The following is a 22,771-nucleotide window of genomic DNA, read 5'->3' as shown; positions in this document are numbered from 1 at the left end:
TTAGTTGGACAGTGAAGGGAAAAGATGTCTCCGGTGATCCACGGTTCAACCCAAAGATATTTCGCTAACTAAAAAAACAAAAAACAAAAAAACCCAGAAATGTGTAAGAGTAAACTCAATTTATTTTTGTCATGTCAGTACAGAACTAGGTTGTTGAGGAAATCACTGAAGATTCTGATTTCTCAATCTTCTCATTTTATAATGGAGATAATATTGACCTACCTCATGAGCACAGACAGAGGATTAACTAATTAGCGATTGTCAATCACCATGAAAATATAAATTTTAAGAAGCAATAAGACTTTCCATTAATCTATTAATAGCTGTGCTAGTAATTTCTTCCTTCACTGGAGAAAATTTACATTTGATAAGCACCAAAGGCTCATAGCATAATAAGAATAAAACTTAAGTGAAAATTAAGTCTGAAGACACTTCATGACATTTTAACAAAAGCATTAAGGCAAAAGATCCTACTATCAAATGTAGTCACCTGGAGACAGGCTCAATATATTTTTAATGAATTAAGAAACTTCAGATGATAGTCCAGACCGGTTAAGCTATTTTAGAGGAGTATTCTTAAAATGGTTCCATAACCCAAGTCACTTCTCAGCAATTGTGCACGGATTCTACCCTACTTGATTTTCAAACTCCTCATAGGACAACCTAATATGGAAATAGACATTTTTCCTGGTTAGTAACTTCCATCGGGGTTACTTTCTTTTGTTACTTTGTTTAGCCCTTTTCACATGCACTGCACTCTGCTTGAACTCTTGAATACTCCAGGAGTGCGCAATTTGATGTGACACAATGCTGCTGCTTATGACATTATTTTCTAGATGAGATACAAAAAAAAATTTTTTTAATATAATTTATTGTCAAATTGGCTCACATACAGTGTGTAAAGTGTGTTCTTGGTTTGGGGGGCAGATTCCTGTGGTTCATCGCTGAGATACAAAAATTTTAACTCAAAGTCTTTATCCATCTACAATTCCCTACCTGAGATGCTTCATCTTGCCCTAACACCCCAGACCATCCCTGTTCCTATTCATTTCCTAGTGATTTGCCTGGGTGTATTCACCTGTGGTCATTTCCACAAGGCCTCTCCTACCAGCTCTTGTACACTTAGCACTCCCTTTTCTAAACATTACAGAACTTGAGGCACCTGGGTGGCTCAGCTGGTCGAGCATCCGAGTTCGGCTCGGGTCATCATCTCACGATTCCTGAGTTCGAGCCCCACATCGGGCTTGCTGCTGTCAGCCTGTCGGCGCAAAGCCCCCCCTTTGCATCCTCCGTCCCCATCTCTCTGCCCCTCCATGCTTATGCTCTCCCAAAAATAAATAAATATAAAAAACATAAACATTATGGAACTTACTGCTCATATTAGAACTTCTGGCGTGTAATGATATACGGCTGCATTCACTATTACTTTTTCAGGTACATGTGTTTTGTTCCCCAAGTGCACAGTAAGATCCTTTGTCATCAGGTTGGTGACGCGTATTTCTTTGCACCCTCACAATGCATAGCAGAAAATGTGAATATACTAAAAACTCACTAGCATGTACACATTAAGTATGCTGCTTTCATACATTTGGTGCACTGAAAAAGTCAACTATCTTAGGGTCATTTGTTGCACAAATGCATTTCTTCAGGCTCTGGTCTCCTAGAAAACAAAAGTCTGAGTCTCCCAGATTTAAAAGAACTCACTTCGGCCAGATGATTTTCCAAACCGCTAATCATCTGAATCGCTATGACTGCTAGGCAGATTTTGTGATGCTTACCCATGCCTACTAACAACAAGGTATGAATATTTTTAATTGCACTAAGCTAAAATTAATATTTTATAATTTTTGAGGTAATTCACAAAACCAGGGAGGATTATTTTTAAAACATTCTAAAAGATGCATGGGAATAAATAAATAAGTAAGCTATAAGCTATGAGCACAACATTTTTCAATGCTATCCATTGCACAACTGTCTTCTTATAGTTACACGCACCAGAGTGCAGGCCAAAAGTTTATGTCAGGGACTTAATTTTTAATATCTTGTGTAGAATAAAATTAGAATAAAATGTTATACAGACACAGGGCCTCTCTTCTTTATTCTCAAAATGCGATGTTCTCTATTCTATACAAATCTCCACATTAAGGTCTTACTAGAATATTGATAAGCATGCTTAATTAAACCAATTCTTATTTCTTCCAATTGCCCCCTTCCCCCAACACCAATCACATATTATTCCCTTTTGAATTTTAAAAGGGGGAGAATTTAACACTGAACGCCAAGTATTAACTCATTCTAACTCTTTCAAAACCTCTCAGGATTCTGGAAGACATCCAAATCTAGAATCTGACTCGTGTGAGTTATTCTTAAAGGAATCATTTCCACCTTTGATAATATTAATACTAATAATTATGTTTATAGTGAGGACTCACTGTGTACCAAGCACCTTACCGGAATGATACATCTATTATCTCATTTAATCAACACAACCCTAGGAGGCAGGCAATATTATCACCTTTTTATTATTGCCCCCACTTTACAGATAAAGAAGTTTTAGATTAAAAATGTAAGTTCTGTGCCTAAGGCCACACAGCTAGCTTCTGGAGAAGTGAGATTTGCATTGTGGTTGGCCAGCTGCCAGAGCCCACCCCTCTATCCATTATACTGACATCTCTACTAGTCCCATTAACCACACAACTCTTTTGACTCATTTTAACATCTTGAAGTTTTGTTAATTCATCTTTCCATTCAAAGATTGGTAAGAATTAATTACTACTGAATGATTACATTGATTTTTTTAAAGCTAATGGAATTTTTAATGAAAATAATGCTCAGGGAGATGATTGGGAACTGCAAGTCTAAAAATCAAGCCTAAAAGCAGTCTGTGAAGATTCACGAGATAGCCACAGATTCCAAAAAAAAAAAATGAATAACAAAATTAAATCTGCCTGGTAATTTTTTGTGTGGGGTGGGGGGAGGTGCTGGTGGGCATAACCGACAATCCCTAAGTAGTAAGATTCTCCTATAGAGATGAACCTTAGGATATATTTCTAAAAAGAAAACCCACTGCTCTAATCCTGTGAGAATAAAGCACCCTTCTTAGCATCCATTTGCTGGATTTCAATAAGGCATTAAACCCTGGATGTCAAATTCCTCATCTCGAAAGAAAAGAACACTAGTCAGCCTTAAAGCTTTTATAGGTCTTGCTTTTTCAGGGTGTCCCTTCCGCTCGCTGGAACAACCCCAGCTGCATGGGGCCTTCTATCCAGCAGCCCAAGTGAGAGTAGAAATCAACCTAAGGGAGGAGGTTTTCCATTATTAAGATGGGGGGAGGGGGAAGCTGGATCAGAAACAGTGTCACTGAAATGGGGGAAAGCTGGGGTGGGGGGGAAACTTAGATAATTGACAAAGGGAAAACTATACCACAACCCAAGGAAACAGGAAGTATGCTAAGTGGCCAGATGCCTACCTTTGGTTTCTGGTCTACATACACAACTGCTATTTTAAACAACTTAGCCAGAAAAGTATCTCAAATTTAACATGAGCTTAAGTGAACTCACTTAACCTGCTTCTTTCTCATCTCTGATGCCAGGCGATGGTCACCCAATGCACCTGAGGAATTCAGAGACGTGGGGCTCGTTCCAGATCTTTTCCTTGTTCTTATGTCCCACAATGAATCAATCAGTACATCTGGATGATGTTTACCTTCTCAATATTTATTGAATTTGAGCCTCCTCTCCACTCCTGTGACCACTGCACTGACTTGGGCCCCATCTTTTCGTAACAGTGCCATCACAAGAGCTGCTACTCCTTCTCTAATCTACTCTCCACATGCCATCCAACCTGAACAGATGTTCCCCTGCAGAAAACCTTCAATAGCTACCCACTGCCCGAAACAGTAATTATCAAACATTCTTAAGTTTCTAAACTCAATATTCAAATAAAATCTTACTGGAATATCTAGTACATAAAAGAATTCCAGCCTGGGCTGTTCTGGGAATGCAGGACTCCTACTAACTCAATCCCTACTTCTATGCCTATCTGGCTGATACCTGCAGGATTCCTCAGAATAGTATGAAAAGCACAGGCCAGAGAATCAAATTTAAGTTCTTAGCTTAGCACCCTCCCTCCATGACCAGACCCTACTTTCCCTTCCTGGTTCATTATAATAACCAACCTTCCAGATGGCCCCCAAAGATCCCCACCTCCTGGTATAGATGCCTGGTATCATACCAGAATTAGTCTGTTAGTCTGTGTGATCTATAATAGAATATGGCAGACTTAATAGTATGCCACTCGCAAGATTAAGTCATAAAAGGCATTGCAACTTCTATATCCCTCCCTCTCCCTCTCCTTCTCCTCAGAGTTCTCGTTCTGAGGAAAGTCGGCTGCCATATCATGAGCTACCCTGTAGAGAAGCCCAAATGGTGAAGACCTGAGGTGTCCAATCAGCAGCTATGTGACTGAGCCCAGAAGTGGATCCTCCAGCCCCACTCAAGCATTCAGATGGTTGTAGCCCTGGCCAACCATTGACTACAACCTTATCAAAGAGGCTGAGCCAGAATCTCCCAAGTAAGCTGCTCCCAAATTCCTGACCCCCATAAACTTTAAGATTGTGGTTTTTAAGTCAGAAAGTTTTAGAGTAACTTATTACACAGCAATTGATAATTCATACATTCATATTATCTCACCAATTCCCTCTCTTGCACTTTTCCTCTTATTCGAAGGTGCCCAAGTAGTTATTCTGTTTATTTTCTCTCCCTTATTCTTCTTTCTCTTTTGTCTGCCAGAAATGTTCCCCTCCCCACCTTTCTTCACCTAGCTAACTCTTTCTCAATGCTAACAGCATCATGTGCTCCAGGAAGCCATCCCTAAACCTCCAGGTTGGGCTCAGCAAGCCACTCTCAACCATTTGTCTCCCAGAACATCCTGGACGCCGTACTTCCAGTACTTACTGGACAAAGAGTAAGACCTTGAAAAACATTTATTGAACTGAATACTCCTGACAAATGCATAGTAGTATTTGGGAAAACAGACTTATGAGACATGCTATTCATTTCACTATCTCTGCACGGTCTTAGTATAACAAGAAATGATGCCACATACTTTTTATTATCCTGCAGTATCTAATCAATACAATAATATTTGTATTAATAAAAATGTGTCCGTTTTAAACCAGTATTCGCAAGAAGAAAGCTTTGCACTATTTAGTTGTGAGGCACTAACTTAAGCTCTACCTATGAGTGACTCACATGCAAAAGTAAGTCCTTTGCTCTTTTGTTAAGACTCAGACAAATGAACTGCAAAGGGCAGGCAGCACGCGTGAGAAAGGAAACACTGAGGGGAGGGAGAGAAACTCAGGTGAGGAGAAGGGGCTGTGTTCAGCTCTGCTGCTTGATAACCATGCCATCACTCTAGGTCGAATGACAAAATATCCAAAAGAAGTTTTCGGTAGATTTCACAAGCCAAAGAAGATGATACCTCATGTATTGAGAAGCAACAGTTACATTTAGAAGACTGTATCCTTTTTTCCAACATACACAGGTACCTGGGAAAAACAAAAGGAAAATACAAACCTAGAGGCTAAGGCTCGCGCTCTAAAAATAAAGTCCCGGGAAGGGAAGAGAAGCCAAAGAATAGTGAGTGTGGGGGGTGTGGAGTTAAATTACAGGGAGAATATATTCAGAAGAATAGGAGGAGCAAAAGAACAATTCAAATAGTAGCTCTCAGATAAAATTTCAAATCTTTCCTTTTGAATGCATGATCATATGTAATATTTAATATAAAATATTAAACCAGATCATAGAGTCACAGAACACTGCTTTCTGATAACCATTATGAAACAAGTGAAAAGCAAATACTTTGCATGGAAAATAAAATTACATATAGGAAACAGTAAGTCCATGACACATTAGACAGATTCCTTTTCGAAAAGATTACAAAACCATCCTCAACTGTCAACCTGATAATTTAATTATGATGGAGAAATTTTTTATAAATTAAACTATACGAGTTAAGCTGAAAGTCAACCTCAGTAATAAAAATATACACCTTAAATAATTCATAAGTTAAACGGAAAAATGTTTTCTTGATAAAACAAAAAAATATATATATCTTAGTGTTTGAATGTATAACAGTGTTTTTCTAAAAGGATATATTTTTTAAATCATTCTAACAATGATGGCCTTTTTTATACAAAATCTTTTTTGTAAGAATGATAAAAACAGGTAAATTGGTAGTTGCTTTTACTTTCTCTGTTTGTAATGAGCTCCTAGTGTACAGACAATCTGAATATTTACCCTCTGTTCCAGTATCTCCCACATTGGAAAACCAAGAGCTCTGGGGTCATTAAAATGGGCACAACTCCAAGAAAAGCCACATAAGGTAGACCAGCCTTCATTATGTAGATACTGATATGAAAATGGACATTTCTCAGGACTAATTAGAATTTTTACTTGGAAAACAGTTCAGTGTTCCTGCCTACTGTATGCATCTTAATATTAATTATGAATTTAAAGATTAAAAAGTTAATGACACTCATTACCCCAATCATTCTTGTCTACACTTTTATTTAGTCACCAGGGGGAGCTAATACTGCTCTGTGGGTAGGTAGAGGTGAAGAATTGGGAGTTTTTTAAAGAAGGAAAAACTAAATTGATGCGGTCATAGACACAATTCCAACGAGGTCCACAGTGTCCATAAGACAAATCTATCATGCATGCATGCATGCAAAATTAAAAAATGACGTATATATTATCTTGTTGTTGTTGTTAAACAAATAAGTTAGAAAAACCTAAAAGCCATCAATTAGTAGAATCTTGCTGTGCCTAATAGAGGACACATATAAAACTAGTCATTTGCGGATGTCTTCGGTCCCATTAGGGTCTCGCACCATCCGGATTTTGCACACTTGTCTATTTTGTTGCACTGATCCCGTTATTTTCTTGGTGTGAAGCACTACTATGCTTCTACAGTCTAACAGCTAATCGTTTGCTCAAAAATATCCCATATAATTACATTATAATCAGTACTGAAACAAATGTTTCTTTATCCTTTGGCTTCAAATATTTCCTTCTGTTCCAAATATATTTTTTAGCACTTTTAATGTGTGTTCAAAGGGTTCTACCCAATAATCTACTTAAATTCATTCTACAATTCACCCAGGAGACACAATCCCTTTAAACTTTGAGAAGCTCCAGTTGGAACAAAGAGGGGAAAAGGGTTCAGAGTTTGTGGAATAATCACCTCTAATCGATCAATTTCCCCCGAAGGTAAAGCTGAAAGAAAGAAGGAGTGAAGAGTTCCAGTCCAATTCCTTGAAGTTTAAAGGAACTAAGCCCTGAGGCACAGTGTAGAATGACTCCTGCCTTCCCCTCCCAAGGCCTATTAAGAGGTCATAGATCTCTGTGACATTGCTGCCATTCCCCAAAGACAAGATCCCCAGCCATAGTAGCACAAAGAGAAAGAATGGGGAAACAGTGTACTTTTAATACTTCTTTAGGAACTCACTACCCTTTAAAGGAAGTAGATACTGGTCACAAGCATCCTAAGTATTGTTTAAAAAAAAAAAAAAAATCAAGTGCAGTCATGCAAAATGTAAAACTTCAACATCTTAAGTTTTATCGTGTTAAATTTCACATCTGAGAACAGGCTACATGTGGCAGAGTCCTTGTGTGCACACAACTGTATCCAAATTGCTACACGTTGCCCTGCTTGTAAGACAGACTGAATGGCTGCACAGGGCCTAGGAAATAGTTGATCTCTTTTAATTCATCTTCCCCACAAAAGAGGCCCCACTGTTTCCACATCCCAAGTACAGCCCTTCATTTATAATTTTTACACTTCTCCACAGGGACAAACTGACAGCTTTAATTACCATCAATGACCATCAAGGACGCAGTGGAAATTCTTGAAGATATTCTCCCATGGATTGTGTTCTTGACATTTTATTTACAATTTTTGGCAAATAAATCCTGAAACCACAGAATTAGATGATTATATATTCATTATCAATTATACAACTAAGGCAAAACCATTTATCTAAAACAGTTGTGGTTTCACAAGACATCTAGAGGTAACACTTTTTTCTACACAAATAATGCTAATTTTTTTTCTTGGATTATAGTCATTTCAAAATGCTAATTTCAAAAACCTCAAAGTAATCAAGGCACAGGTAATTTGCAAATATAGCTAATACGTGGCATCCTCCACTTAGGTTCTACTTGTAAAAAATAAAGTGAATGCACCCATTTATTTTCTGGTTCTAGGAATTTCATCCTTCAGGAACTTTCCCCTCACAATCAGTCGTTCTCTTGTGATTTACAACTTATTAAGGCAGGCTGAGAATAAAAACATCAGTTTTAAAAGGCATATCAAAAATACATAGAAATATTTCTTAATGACCCCCGTCAACATTCCAACTATTTAATTTTAATAAATTAATACACATAATAACTCATTCACAACAGGCAAACGTAACTCATCAGTACAGTCCTTTTATAAATCCTAATTACAATGCGCCAAAGCGTTCAAAGAGCATTGAGAAAATAATGGACCAAAAATGACTATCTTTACACCCATGTTTTGACAGAGGATTTCACAAACAAATATACCCAGAAGAGAATGGTAGATTAGGTACTACTATCAAAACTCCTATGTGGCAATAACAAAGCTTTCATAGCAGGTAATAGCTTACCTAACTCTCCCTCCCAAACCAGAAAAAGCAGCTCACTCAGCCAACAGCTCAGAGGCTGGGACCAATTAGGGAGGATTGCTTTTTCCCTGGCAAATGTATAGAACTTGGTCATGGCCCTGCCAGACTATGAAAATGACACATTCAACCCCATCACTTCATCTGAAACTGAGAGGAGCAGAGACTGGCGAGCTGTTTTTCACATGATATACCACACGGTAGTCGAGAACAGCAGTCTCTGAAACCTAGGGTACAAATCCTAGCATAGAGCAGATACTCTGAGTATTTAGAAACCAATCAGAACAGACACAAGCCATAAATAGCCATCCAGAAACAAAGCAGACCTTCCTGAGAGCAGGAAGATAAATAGTATCCCCGTGAGCCTGGGTGCCCTTGCTTTTTCCAGGACCTTCCCACGCCTCAAAATAAGTCAGTCTTCTGTGCCCAGTAAAACAGACTTATGGATCATCTTCTTTAATGTGAACTAACGTAATTTGCACAAAATTTTCAAATTTTGACAAGTGATTTCTGAAGTTTTCTGCAAGGAAAACTGCAGGATGCTGATATTTGAGGACAAGTCATTGACAAGAAAACGGCAAACCCTGCCCTTCCACTCCTCGTGAAAGCTCTTTGTCAGCCACTGTGTAGAGGAGGAAAACCATTTAATCAGACTTGACCACAGCCTGGCAAAACAAAACTGAGATTATCAGGAAAGTTACTTGAAATAGGGGCTTACGTCCACCATTGCCAATGACAAACCTTACTGAGAAGTGTAATGACACACGTTCTCTCTTTGATGGTTCTGTGAGATAGGTTTTTCAGCTCTCACGGCCATTTAAAATGAATCGTTAAAATAAGTGAATCTAGACCAGGATGATAAAACAACATAAATTTATTTTATACACCTGTGTATTTCATCTTTACTTCAGTTTTCAATTTATACTTTTGTGAATGTTGTACCACACACGCATCTGTGAAATGTGTTGATAAATAAATACGTTCGATAAAGAGGCAAACTAACTTTTTACTTACCAAAAAGTTTGGAAACGATTAGCCTAAAAATTAAGAAATATGTGGAGAAGGGGCTGGGAATGGACTAGATGGAGGGCATGAAACTCCATTTTGGGGACTTAGGGGATTTGGAAAAAGCAGGCTAACAGCTAAAAAAAATATTTTAGGTATGAAACAACGAATTGATCAAATGTAAGGGAATAAAACAATAAAACACACAATGCCTTAAGCCCAATTATATAGAAATAAATAACTAATTAATATATAAATACTTAATAACAAAGTATGAATAATGAAGCAGTATAGAAATTAATACAGAAATATGCAAATAAAAGCTATATGCCTTAAACTGAATTGATATAAACTAAAGAGTTAAAATTATCACATTTATTTCATTCAATTTATTGCAACTAATGCTTTATTAAAAAGGGAAACCAAAAAAAAAAAAGTTTCTAAAAACAGTTTCAATACGCTTCTATGAAAATAATGTTTCATTTCATAAAATACTTGGTTTCCTTATTCCCTGTGCCAAGAGAACTAGCTGTTAGAGTACTTGATTTTTGGGTGGAACCAGCCAGTCTTTAATTTGCCACAACCATATAACACATGTACAATCACTTTTACTTTTTAAAAAATTCTTTGGAAAAAAAAAAAAAAACACATGTTGAAAAGTCTTCAGTTCACAAAACCTATTGAAGCTTCCAAGAAGTCTCATAACTTTTAAAATCAAATGAAGTGAACACATTATTTCATCTGATGCAAAGCATTCAGTTCAGTTCATTTTCCCCCCAAAATGTGAGCCTCTTCGTTTTCCCCAAAAATGTGAGCCTGTACAGGAATAACATTTGTAAAGGAGCCACAAATATGGCGAGGGTTTTGTTAATCTGGTCTACAAACGTGTTTCCCCAAAAGTGCGATCGTCTTGCTATCATACTTCTCTCTACTCACTCATCTTACCAACTGTATGGTGCGCCAGCCAGTTAAGAACTAATACAATGCTCTTTAGTTTTTTCTGCATTTACACCCCGGCAATTCACATTAATGATGTGAAAGAACACTTAACAGACAACTCAAGTTTGCAAATTAGCAGGAAAGAAGAGAAAAATGACTCAGAACAACAAGCATACAGTATTACCAAATGCACTTTACACATTTATCCTGTTAAGTGTAGCTTAGTTTTGATGATTTACAATGCTAGTTCGTACTCAGTTTTGTAAGCGTAATAAAGTCTCCGTAATCTCAGCCTTCCCCATAGCACCCTGCTATTAAATCTTTGTTGAGAAGTGTGATGAGACCCCTCTGGCTTCCAGCCTTCCCCACCCCCTGAGGGAATTGGCAAGAAATGATAGGGTTTGTGGATTAGTAAAATGAGAGGTTCTCTGTGCTTTTCCTTCTTTAAATATATATTTTGATAATCTGTCTTCTGCATCAGAGAGTCCCAACAGCATTAGACTGTTGATTTCCCTCCCTTCCCAGCCTCCAGGAAAAAGAGAGCAAGACTGGGGCAGGACAGGTGGTTTCCATCTACTGCAACAATTGAAAAGTGGGATTTAATTTTTTTTTCTTTCCACCCTTCCCCTTATTACTTTAAGCAGGGATGATACATAACTTACCACATGTTGGACTGCAGACTAGAAAAAAACTGCACCATGAGACAAAAAAGAAAGCTCACCTTCACAAGTGCCACCTTGTCCCTACCTATCCTTAAGGGACTATTTTGTTTTCTAGATCAGGACTCTGGTCCAGAATAGTGCCCACATTTCATCACCCCTCAGCGATGAACTCCATGAATTGTATGTATGATCCCTTAGATCTCTAGGTCCCCAGATGGATCTACTGGCTGTGAATTCAGTCCAGGTTACTAATATCTACTCATGAACTGATCTGGGGCACACTTAATCCACATGATGATTTTCAAATCTGGGTCTAGAACTGGTTGTCTTGCTCCATATGAGAACTTCATCTTCTAAAGCTCAGTCAATTCTGGGGTCTAGTCTGGGGTCACTTGGCAAAACTATACCAGGATTTCAAGACATTTAATACAGAGTGAATCAGTTTTGATATAGGCAGACTCCCCAAAGAATGTGCCTCACTCTTGGGGATGAAAGTCACCAAAGGAACAAATCTCAAGTTACCAAGAAACCCACAGTTACAGGATGGAAAGAATCTGAAAGCAGGGTATCTACCAGTTCTCTGACATGGGAACTACCCTCAGTAACTCCCATAGGCGTCAAACCACAGAATAACCCAGCTCTACATCATCTTACAAATCAACAAGTTTTAACATTTCTTCATCTCCTAATTCTACTCTACAGTCAACCCTCCAAAACACTACTCTTTCTTCATGTAAATGGTTTACCAAAAAGTGTGGCTGGAGAGGCCCAAACATGTAAGTAAGACTTCAAGGTTAATAGAAAGGAAGCCATAAGGAGCAAGGGAAAAGTAGAGAAAGCAGTGAGAGACTATAAACCAAAGACAAAGGAAGCAGAGAAATACGGACAACAAAGAAATGAAGAGTCTTTAGGAAAGGACAGGAATCAGAGGGAATGAGCACGGGTACAAATGGGGCTAGATGAAGTTAAATGACAAAGTAAAAAAGAACAATGAAAGAAAAAGTCAACTAAGAGGGGAAACTAGAAATACCCTCCTTTGCTAAACTAACACTTTGTCCATGGGGGTGGGGGGAGGAAAGCACCAGAAAAAGAGTTAACTGAAGCAGCAGGAAACAGGAATCAGAAGAGTTGAACCTCCCAGCTTACATTAAGATGATTTAATCAAAGAAGAGGGTAGAAGCATCATATTACTTTTTTTAATTAAAATACTTCCAAGGATCTTTAATCTTTTTCAGATTAGTCTGAAGGGTACCCTTAGCCAACTCAAGTGTCAACTTCAACACCTTTAACAAATGTGAATGATTCCTGATTTTGTTTCTCCCCCTTTTCTCTCTGATCCTCCGCCTCTGCTTTTCCTCATCAATCCTCCACCCTCCCAGAGAAATCATCCTGAACAACAAACAGGACCAAGGCTTAGCAGATCTATCCTTCCTGAAATGTGTTTCATTGTCACAAATAAGCTTCTGTTTTCCTACCTTTGATTAAGATGTTGTGGTATGTGAGCACAGACTAGCTCCCCTACTTTTAACAAAGTTTAAGATCAAAATAAACCAAATATTTTATTAGAGTGAGGAGTTGAAGAAAAACAATATTTAACCCATAAATAACTCCACCATACCATGTGCTGAAAATCCAGCATTTTCTGCCCTGGTATTAAAGTTGCGTAATATCTAAAGGAATATGTATTGTATAATATAGAAAGTTGTATAGGAATAGTATCTTTTGCTTCCATTCTATTTCACAAAGCTGAACATAAGGATAACTACATGGCAGAAACTCAATAAAAAGTAAGCACTAAACAGAATTTAGGGTTTGCTTAACAACCCCCTCTTACCTAAGGTAAGATTTCTTGCTGGCATAGTATATATTCGCCATGTCAGTCAAGTCACTATGTTTTTACTCTAACAGTACTGATGATTCTACATGAGTAAAGCTTCTTTTAAATCACCAGCTATTCCACTGAAAACAGAATCATACTAATTGTCTGCATTTAATGGAACTTTCCAAAAATTATGCATTCTAAGGGATAAAAAATGCATTAAATGAAGTCAATTAAATGTATATGAGCTAGGAAATGCAAATAAATCCACAAAGAATACCAATACACATCCAATAGCATGTTAAAATTGAAAAGACTGACAACACAAATGTTAGCAAGGAAGCATAACTGGAACTCTCAGACATCGCTGGCAGGAGTGTAAAATGGTGCAACCACTTTGGGAAAAGGTTCAGAAGTTTTGTATACAGTTAAACATATCCCACCAACCCTCTCCCATGACTCAGCAATTCTACCATGACTTATTAAATCAGGAGAAATAAAATATATGTCCACAGAAAGACCTACGCAGGACGGTGCACAACAACTTTATTCCTAAGAACCAAAAACCAAAAAATAACCAAAATGTCTACCAATGGAAGAATGGAAATAAATGATGATATATTCATCTTATGGAATACCAGTTAGCAAGAAAAAACACATTATTCATACATACAACATGAATGAATCTCACAGACATTATACTGAGCAAAAGAAGCTGGACTCAAGGGGAGCCTGAGTGGCTCAGTTGGTTATACATCTGACTTCAGCTCAGGTCATGATCTCACTGTTCATAGGTTCGAGCCCCGGGTAAGGCTCTGTGCTGACAGCTCAAAGCATGGAGCCTGCTTCGGATTCTGTCTCCCTCTCTCCCAGCCCTTTCCCTGCTCTCTCTCTCTCTCTCTCTCTCTCTCTCTCTCTCTCAAAAATAAACATTAAAAAAAAAAAAGCTGTACTCAAATAAAAAGTGTGCAATTCCACTTATAACAAGTCTTAGGGGTGCCTAGGTGGCTCAATTGGTTAAGCGTTCAACTTCAGCTCAGGTCATGATCTCATGGTTCATGGGTTCAAGCCCTGCATCCGGCTCTGTGCTGACAGTTCAGGGCCTGGAGCCTGCTTCCGATTCTGTGTCTCCCTCTCTCTGCCCCTCCCTCGCTCGTGCTCTCTCTCTCTCAAAAATAAATAAACATTTAAAAATTAAAAAAAAAAGAAGTCTTAGAACAGACAAAACTAATCTATCGTTACAAAACTTAAAAGCTAATTACTTCTGCTGGAGCATTATTGATCAGAAAGGGGTACAAGAGGAATTTCTAGGATGCAGGGAGGTATTTTAGAGGGATGTGGGTCATGTGAATATATATATTTTGTCAAAATTCATCAAATTGTACACTTATGATTTATAAATTTCACTGTATGTATATGTTACATTAAAATTATAGCATTAATAATAATAAACAACTGTGAAACTCTAGTTAGTTGCTCTGCTTATCATGATGATATAGGAAAGCAACTTTGAAACGGCTCCATGTGTATTCTAGATTCAAGCAAATGGGTAAACATATTGAGGAAGATGAAGCTAGGTTTCTCACTGCTAAAGAATGTAGTAATGAATATGGAAAGGAAAAAGACTGGGATGAACTTGAAGTGCTGGACTGAATTAGAGTCATCAATATGAACACATGGTTCCTATGTGTATATCAAATTTACATATACACTTCTTAACTCTGTCTGCTGGAAGGCTCTATAATCAATGATATACCTACAGCAATGAGCACACATAGTGCCCATATCTTGGTTTCTAAATACCTCTCTTCTTAAAGGAGTGAGGTCTTGAAAAAAAGGCTGATTGTGGACTGGCACATATGATAATGATATGAATAAGATAATGATATGAATAAGAATATGAAAAGCCTGGGGCATCTGTCTGCAGCAGAAACTTTGTCAAACCCTCAAATAATGATAAAGACACATGAAACCAACACAAGATCCAATTTGAAGGGATTCCCATTGGTTAAATCTCAGGCAATCCTAGCATCACAATAATGACAGTAATGAATTCTGGCCACCGAATAAAATAAAAATCCAAAAGCCCCTGGTGATATGAATTAACAAATGAGTGAATGAATAAGAAAGGACATTGTTGAAAGGCTAATTAATAACTACAAAAATTATAGAGTTAAAATGGATGTTTTATAAGGATGAGGATATTTATATGGTTTCAAAGCATCTCCCCACAAGTTATTTGTTGCTTACAAAGGGAAAATAGTAACATTACACTGGAGAAAGTTGGTGGACACCACCTTAAGTAAGTAGTCAATGTTAATATCATCAACATCAGGACAAACCAGCTTCACACACTTGCACACTTAATGCACTGAGAAGAGCACACCACCATTTGGGTGGTGTTCCTACCACAGAATTCTAGAACTTGAATTTAATCATAAGGAAACATCAGACAAACCCAAATACAGATAGGCATTCTGTAAAGTAGCTACTCTTCAAAAATGTCATGGTCAAGAAAGACAAAGAAAGGCTGAGAGATCATTCCAGGTGAAAGGAAACAAAAAAGACATGACAAATAAATGTTATGCATGATCCTGCATCCTAGATAAGAAAAAAGAGTTATAAAGGACATTATTGAAACAACTATTCAAATTTAAATATTCATCGTGGATTAAATAATAGTATTCCATGGTATTTAAATGTTAACCTTCCTGATTGTGATAAGTATGCTGTGTCCATGTTAGAGAATATTCATTCTAGGAAATACAGAAGTTATATTTAGAAGGATGTGATGTCACCAATTTTCTCTCATATGATTAAGTTAATGAAAGAGAAAGATAATGACAAAGCAAATGGGGTGGAATATCACTAATCACTGAATCAGTGAATCAGGTAAATAATGTACGGGCATTCTATGCATTATTTTTGCAATTTTTCATCAGTTTGGAACTGTAACAAAATAAAAGTTACCAAAAATCCTAAAAACCACAAAAAATTATGTGTATGACCAATGTTTATAAATGCGACATTGCTGCCCAAATTTAAGATACAATCAAGAGTACGGGGTTTTCTGAAAGAAAGAAGATTCTATGGCCTAAACGTATTCACTATAGTCCCTTCTTGAAAAACCACAGTGCACTTTAACAAAAAAGCCTATTTAATTGGATTTAGTCCAACATTTCCACAAAAATCTGTTCAGAAAACCTGGCTAAAATGGAACACCTTTTAAAATCTTACAAAAATATCAATATTGTATGGAAAACAGTTGGAGAATAGCTTGTTTAAGTAAATATGTTTCCTACCCATGGTTAATTGAAGAAAGATTTGTTCTGGGAAAGAGAGAGAGCGAGAGAGATTTACAAACACATACAGAGCCATAGAATGTCAGCTTCCAATAACAAGAGAAAAATGACATGAATCTAAAAAAAATAATAATAATAATAACTGCCTACATTGTCCCACTGAGGCTGATACAGTCCATTCTTGTAGAACATGTTTTTTAAAGAGGGTAGAAATATGGCAAACTGAGTTTTAGTTGTATTCAACAATTAAATCGAACATGTCATGCTTCCCGTCACCAAATTGGATTTGTCCTATGAACTGCATAGCAGAATAGCATCCACACCTTAGTGGGAACATAATATGGACCAGGCACTGTCTAAGGCTCAGAGAGTATGGTGACGAAGAAGACACAGTTGCTGCCATCCATGAGTTCACAGTCTCAGGAAGAACAGGGAGAAGTGAACACACGCATCAGAAACTGTGAAATGCAGGAATAGGCAAAGGCCTTTATGGGAACACAAAAAGGCACCCAACTCAGGCAGAGAGGCATCACGGAAAGTTCCCTTGAGGAAGCGATATTTAAATCAAAATAAGTTAATCCATGCTTAACTTCTTTGAAAACATATTCAAAGGGTTCTTTTTTTTTTTTTTTTTTTAACTTTATTTTAGCCATCATGTTAGATTCTGGACCCGCATGACATCAGTATAGTTAGGAAAAAAAGAAAGAAAAATGTAACTGCTAGCTATTAAAATCTAGGTACAATTCAGGGGCACCTATGTGGCTCAGGCAGTTAAACATCCAACTTCGGCTCAGGTCATGATCTCACAGCTTGAGTTTGAGCCCCGCGTCAGGCTCTGTGCTGACAGCTCAGAGCCTTGAGCCTGCTTCGAATTCCCTGTCTCCCTCTCTCTCTCTCTCTGCCCCTCCCCCACTCACACTCTTGTCTCTCTCTCTTTGTCTCAAAAATAAATAAACATTTAAAAAAATTCGAGGCACAATTCATAATCTAAGGACTATGACCTGAGCTTGCCACAAACCACCATCTTAGAATTCTTTCTAAAGCACTTCTAGACTTACCTACGTTTCAAATGTGGGAGTAAAACAATTGGAAGAGGAGGAAAGAAAAAGGTACGAACTGAAACAATCAGAAATAGAATGGTATGCGTAGACAAGAAGTGATAAGTATTGTTTACCTGTCAACTGACATTGATTAATCTTGTGTTCTGTGATATCGCTCAGTGACTCAAACACCTGGAGGCAGCTGTCACAGCTGTGCACAGCTTCGTCTTCCAGCTCCTCTCCGTCTTCCGGCCTCTTCTTACAGTCTACTGCCTCTCCATCTTCAGTCTTGTCTTCAAGTTTACAGTTGGGGTCTGAAAGAAAATCGAGACCGTAAGTATAGGGGTTTAAAGACAGGTTCTTTCAAAGTAACGTTTAATCTTCTTGCTACCAAAAACAGAAGCACCGTTTTCCTAGAAGCTGTGAAAGGAGGGCTTCGTGGCAGATTTTATTCCAGAAGAACCCAAAGTGAGCCTTCCCTAAGCTGTGTCAGTTCATGGTGACTGAAGTTTTTCCTTCCCTCCATCGCACAGGCCTTTTCTCATCTCTTCCTTCAAATAATTCATTATTCGTCCACCCTTAAGGCAAACTTTGCCATTTTTCATAGCCTTTTCAGGGTTTTTGCTTAAAAGATAGAGATAAAGCACTTTTAAAATTAAAGTCTCCAATGCAAAGGAAAAAACCACTGTGCTTAAGAATGAATTCCCTTTCTGCTAAATATACTGTTTCACGGGAAATTACCAGAATTAGCCAAAAGTCTAGAATAAGTAAGCTAATTACCATAAGCACGAAATTGACCTTTACTTACAAACTGGTCAAAACACACAGTTACCCCATTATTTGTTAGACAGCGATAGCACAATAAGCCCTTAGCACATAGCAAAACATTCTTACCAACACAGATTCAAGTGTAAATACATTGGCATGTCTCTCATTTTCAAACAAGCAATCAAAAAAAAAAAAAAAAAAAAAAAAGGGAGGGACAATATATACAAAGAGCAATTATAAATTATAATGAAGTCAATAACTTAAATTGGCATTATCAATGTCAAAAAGCTACATAGCGGGAAAACTAAAAACAGGTCCATTCCACCACCTCTCAGAATGATATATAAACAGCATGGGGGAATAAGAGTAAAGCACACGTAATATTTTTACTTAGAGCACAACAAATACTTTAAATACTTTCTGATTCTATGTGCTGTCCTTTGGCTCATTTTAGAGAAGTGCCCCCAACCCTTCTGGTGCCAGCCCTCCTCTTTATCGGAAAGCAAAGGTGGGGAAGGAAAGGAAAGAGAGAATATGCCTCTTTAGGGGAAATTGGGCAATATAATCTATGACATAATTTATGGGACATTAATTTCTAATAGCAAAAAGTCCTCTGAAGTCAGAAATAAGTTATGTCTCAAAATATAGTCAATAAAATGGTTATAAAAGAGTTGTATCAAGATACCTAAGAAATATGTAACGTATTATCTGTAGTCAATTTTTTTTCTAATATGGGAGGATAAAAATTTGAAATGTTGAAGCCAAGAATTCACAGAACCAAAATTGGCCCCGGATTTCTTAAAAAAGTCAGTAAGTGCCACCACACCATCATCCTGCTGTCTGGAAATGCTCTTCGCTGCCTTGCAGGTAACACGCTTCCATGATCCCCACTTCTACAATTCAGTATGGTCCCTTTCCTCCTGGCAGTTGTTCTAAAGCCTTTCTTCGCATCAGCAATGAACTTAACTCTGTCACCACCCTTCAAATGATTCGCATGTGCCAAAATCAACTTCCATTGCGATGTATATAATAATCTCTTGGGTTCATGAGAAAAACAAAGTTCTCATCTCAAAGAACAAGTATTTTGTTTGTTTGTTTATTTGTTTTTAAAGAACGTAGTGTTTAACTGAATTGGTAATTTGGGTTGATTTGCCATCTGGAAAATTATTATCTCAATGCTCTACACAGTGCCCATTTCAATAGACTGGGGTTTTGAGTGCTCATTCCTGGGGGAGTAATCACAGGCTCTTTTTTGTCTGTCTTAGTGCTATGCCCAGCACAGCACTGTGTCCAGGTGAGTGCTTAGTAAATTTATTTAGTGATGATAAAGGGGGGGGGGGGGGGGAAGAACATGAAAAAGTCCTTTACTGGTATTTTTTCTATAAACAGGAACAGATCAGGTACCGCCAAATTAAAAAGTACCTACATGCCTACATTTCCCCAAATTGACACTGTGATCCCTCCCATTTGACTTTACTGCCTTCAAATATTTCACCTAGAGCTACAGACAGAACAAACAGGCGGTGGTTCAAAGACCTCCAACCAAATAAAACTAAGTGGTAAAATACTGCCAAATTAGAGAGAAATTCAGGAAAATAAATAACTGCCCCAATTATGGCAAGCTGGTCCTCACAGCACCGAACACTTGTTGGAAGGCAGTACGCACACACGCTGAATACTCTCCATTGTGTAGCCGCAGTTTCCAGTTTCTCATAAAACTGATAGCACTGAGGGAAATGTGGGTGCTAGGTCTGAATTTCAATATGATTATTTAAATGCCATGCATCGAGTTTGCAGGCCTGTTTGTTTTTTAAATAAGAAGACGCTCTGAATACTTTAAGTAGTACTCAGAGAAAAATGATAAAAACTCGCCTTCCTTATTATGCAAGAATATGGACACCTCACACAAATCCAGTATCAAAACTATCAAACAAATAGGAACGCATGCATGCATGATGCTTGAGCTCTTAAAAGCGAAAGACGACGCCAGTCCACGCTTCTGACACTGCGGCTACTTATTAAAATCAGGGTCATTTTAAGACTAATAAAAAATGTTTTTGCTTCCACTTCTGCATTTACAGATAGAACCCTTCAGGGACTGAAGTCAGTCAAGCTTATTCACTTCTGCCGCAACTTTAGGATGCCTGCTCCAGCCAACTGGCGAATTTGTTTTTAGGTCACCACTTAAGAGGGACCCTCTGGGGGGGTGGGTGCGATTATAGCCTATGATGCCTTGGCGTAATCAGTGCTACAATCTCAGTCTCTCTCTCTCTCTTTCTCTCTCTCTCTCTCTCTCTCTCTCTCTCTCTCTCTCTCTGTCTCTCGGTCTCTCTGTGAGAATAGATGTTTTCCAGCCCCCACTTTCACGAAAGAATTATTTCTCGCCCATTCAAAAGATGTTTATTTGTGTTAGGGGGTTCCATTCCTAGTGTTAGTGGATGTCGGAAGATTCTGGAAAGCTTATGTTGTCAACCATTTCTTTCCCACAGGTGGCTACACTTCAATAATTGCACATGGCCTTAGTTATGTAGTTTTTATAAAGTCCTTTGAGATCCGATCATAAAAAATAATTGTATTACTCCGCGAGCCATTCAAATCTCTGCCTACAACCTAAGGGGTTATAAATACAAGGTCCATGCCCGTAAGTACTGCCCTGCTCCCAACACCACTTCAAGAAGGGCGATTGTTCTTTCAACCCAATTGTTGTGTTCCCAGCTCCCCCAAAGGGCAGGGTTTCTAAATATTCACAGACCCCCTGAGCTACAGCTACAAACCCCCCCTCATCGCAGCTCTCTGTCCTTTGACCTAAAGGATGCCACTCAAACACGTGACATCCACCATAATGATCTCACCCGCACCTGCACTATTGGTCGGTTCATCCCTTCAGAAGGGTGCTATGAAGCGCGGGATTCATAATAACCTGGATAAAAGACTTAATTTTGGAACAAAGACACAACTATTATTACAGAAATAAATGGCGGCTCTCGGTTTCCAATTTTGCTAACTTCACTTATAAATGGAAATTTAAAAGAAGTATGTTTTCCCCCTTATTATGATCCCTGGCAGGTGGTGTTTTTCCCTCTCATCCTCCTCTTCATAAGGATTGTTACTGCCATAACTCGGTTTCATAAAATTTCAACTTTGGGGAAAATGAAAAATTGCACTGGCTTAAAAGTGTTGGAGGCAATAAACCCATGGACTTCAATTAATTTCAAGTGTGGGATCAGTTTAAGGCCAACCAGCAGAAATTCTATTCTGTCCATGTAAAAAGAGGTTTCACCACATTTACTTTTTATAACCTATATAAAAGTCAAGTAAAAGTAATGAATATCTAAAAGCCATCTCAGTGGACTGGCAAAGACTATCTGTATTCTTGAAACTCATCTTACATATTTCTCTCTGTGCAACAAGGATCCCATGCCTGATCAAAGCTAAAATGTCAAACCACTGAGAAAACAGCCCAATTTCCAACCCATTTCACTGCCTAGAAATGGACCTCCTTCCAAGCCACTTTTGCATGGAAAAGCACTGGCAAAAGAAAGAAAAACTAAGAGATCATGTGGTTATAATTATTACCAGGCAAGGAATATTTCTGCAGCTCAGTGGTAAAGTAAAACTCTGTCGCTCCCTGCTCCCACTAGTGTCCATCGCAAAACAACTGCCTCATTAAATCTCTGCAGTAAGATTAATATGCCGTAGCTGCACTACATTTATAACTTGGTACTCTATAAAAAGCACATTTAATGGTAAGAGCCAGAGTCTAGATACAAAGTATTACTATAAAAACTTCTGGCAGCCAGCACACATTGCAGGCCCTCTGTCCTTCTTGCACGAGATATAAATGAGGCTTTTCCTGGTTAATTCCAAGCACGAAGCTCTACCTTACAGACCAGAGTCAGTTTTTATGACAGCGGCAGAAACACAAAATTCTGGGGGTGATGTAAATAGGAATGCAAGAAGATTACTTAACAACTAAGATTGGCAAGAGATGAATGAACCCAAAATACTCCACTTATACGCACACGCAAACTTAAAACACGACCATTTCCTAACGGTCTCTACTCTGGTCATAGCCAGCTTTTCACCAAATTAAACAGCCATGGCATGAATTACTCAATCTTAAAGCAACCCACACAGTGCCAGGAAGTTCAAGAAATCAGCAACTAAAAAATGCATACTGCCTTAAAAAAAATAAAAACAAAAAATAAAGCAATTCTTGGCTTCATTGTGATGATGCGACCTCCTGGACCTTAAATTACCTAAAGCTATTAAAAAATAATAAATGTTCAGGAAAAGTGGGCACAACACTATACTACCAGTGGACTGATAAAAATACAACACTTTTGTTACTTGAGAAAGATGCCTGAGTTTTCTTCCACGGATTGTATCTAAAAATAAGAAGAGAATTATAACCTGGGGTCTTATTTTCCGAAACTCTATGATGAATAAGTAAACAAATAATTTATACAAATGCAACCCTCACTCAGATTCCCCCAAATCACTACAAATGATGAACCTCAGGTTGA

At 38.0% G+C, this 22,771-nt stretch overlaps 1 protein-coding gene across 2 annotated transcripts in view; it reads right to left on the bottom strand.

Moving 5' to 3' along the window:
- ZNF521 (zinc finger protein 521) overlaps nt 1-17,811 on the bottom strand; it is a 250,829-nt gene extending 233,018 nt beyond the window's left edge. Inside the window, exon 1 of one of the 2 annotated variants that reach the window (XM_040479193.1) lies at nt 17,612-17,811. The gene's annotated coding sequence lies outside the window, so the exon portion shown is untranslated. The remainder of the gene's footprint in view (nt 1-17,611) is intronic. The other variant, XM_040479194.1, reaches the window with a different exon arrangement.
- Between the last annotated feature and the right edge of the window lie 4,960 nt (nt 17,812-22,771).

Source organism: Herpailurus yagouaroundi, unplaced genomic scaffold (genome assembly GCF_014898765.1).
Source record: "Herpailurus yagouaroundi ecotype Mexico unplaced genomic scaffold, PumYag 142, whole genome shotgun sequence".
Lineage (NCBI taxonomy): Eukaryota > Metazoa > Chordata > Mammalia > Carnivora > Felidae > Herpailurus > Herpailurus yagouaroundi.
Note: the sequence above shows the minus strand (reverse complement) of the source record. Positions and strands in the feature narration are given on the sequence as shown.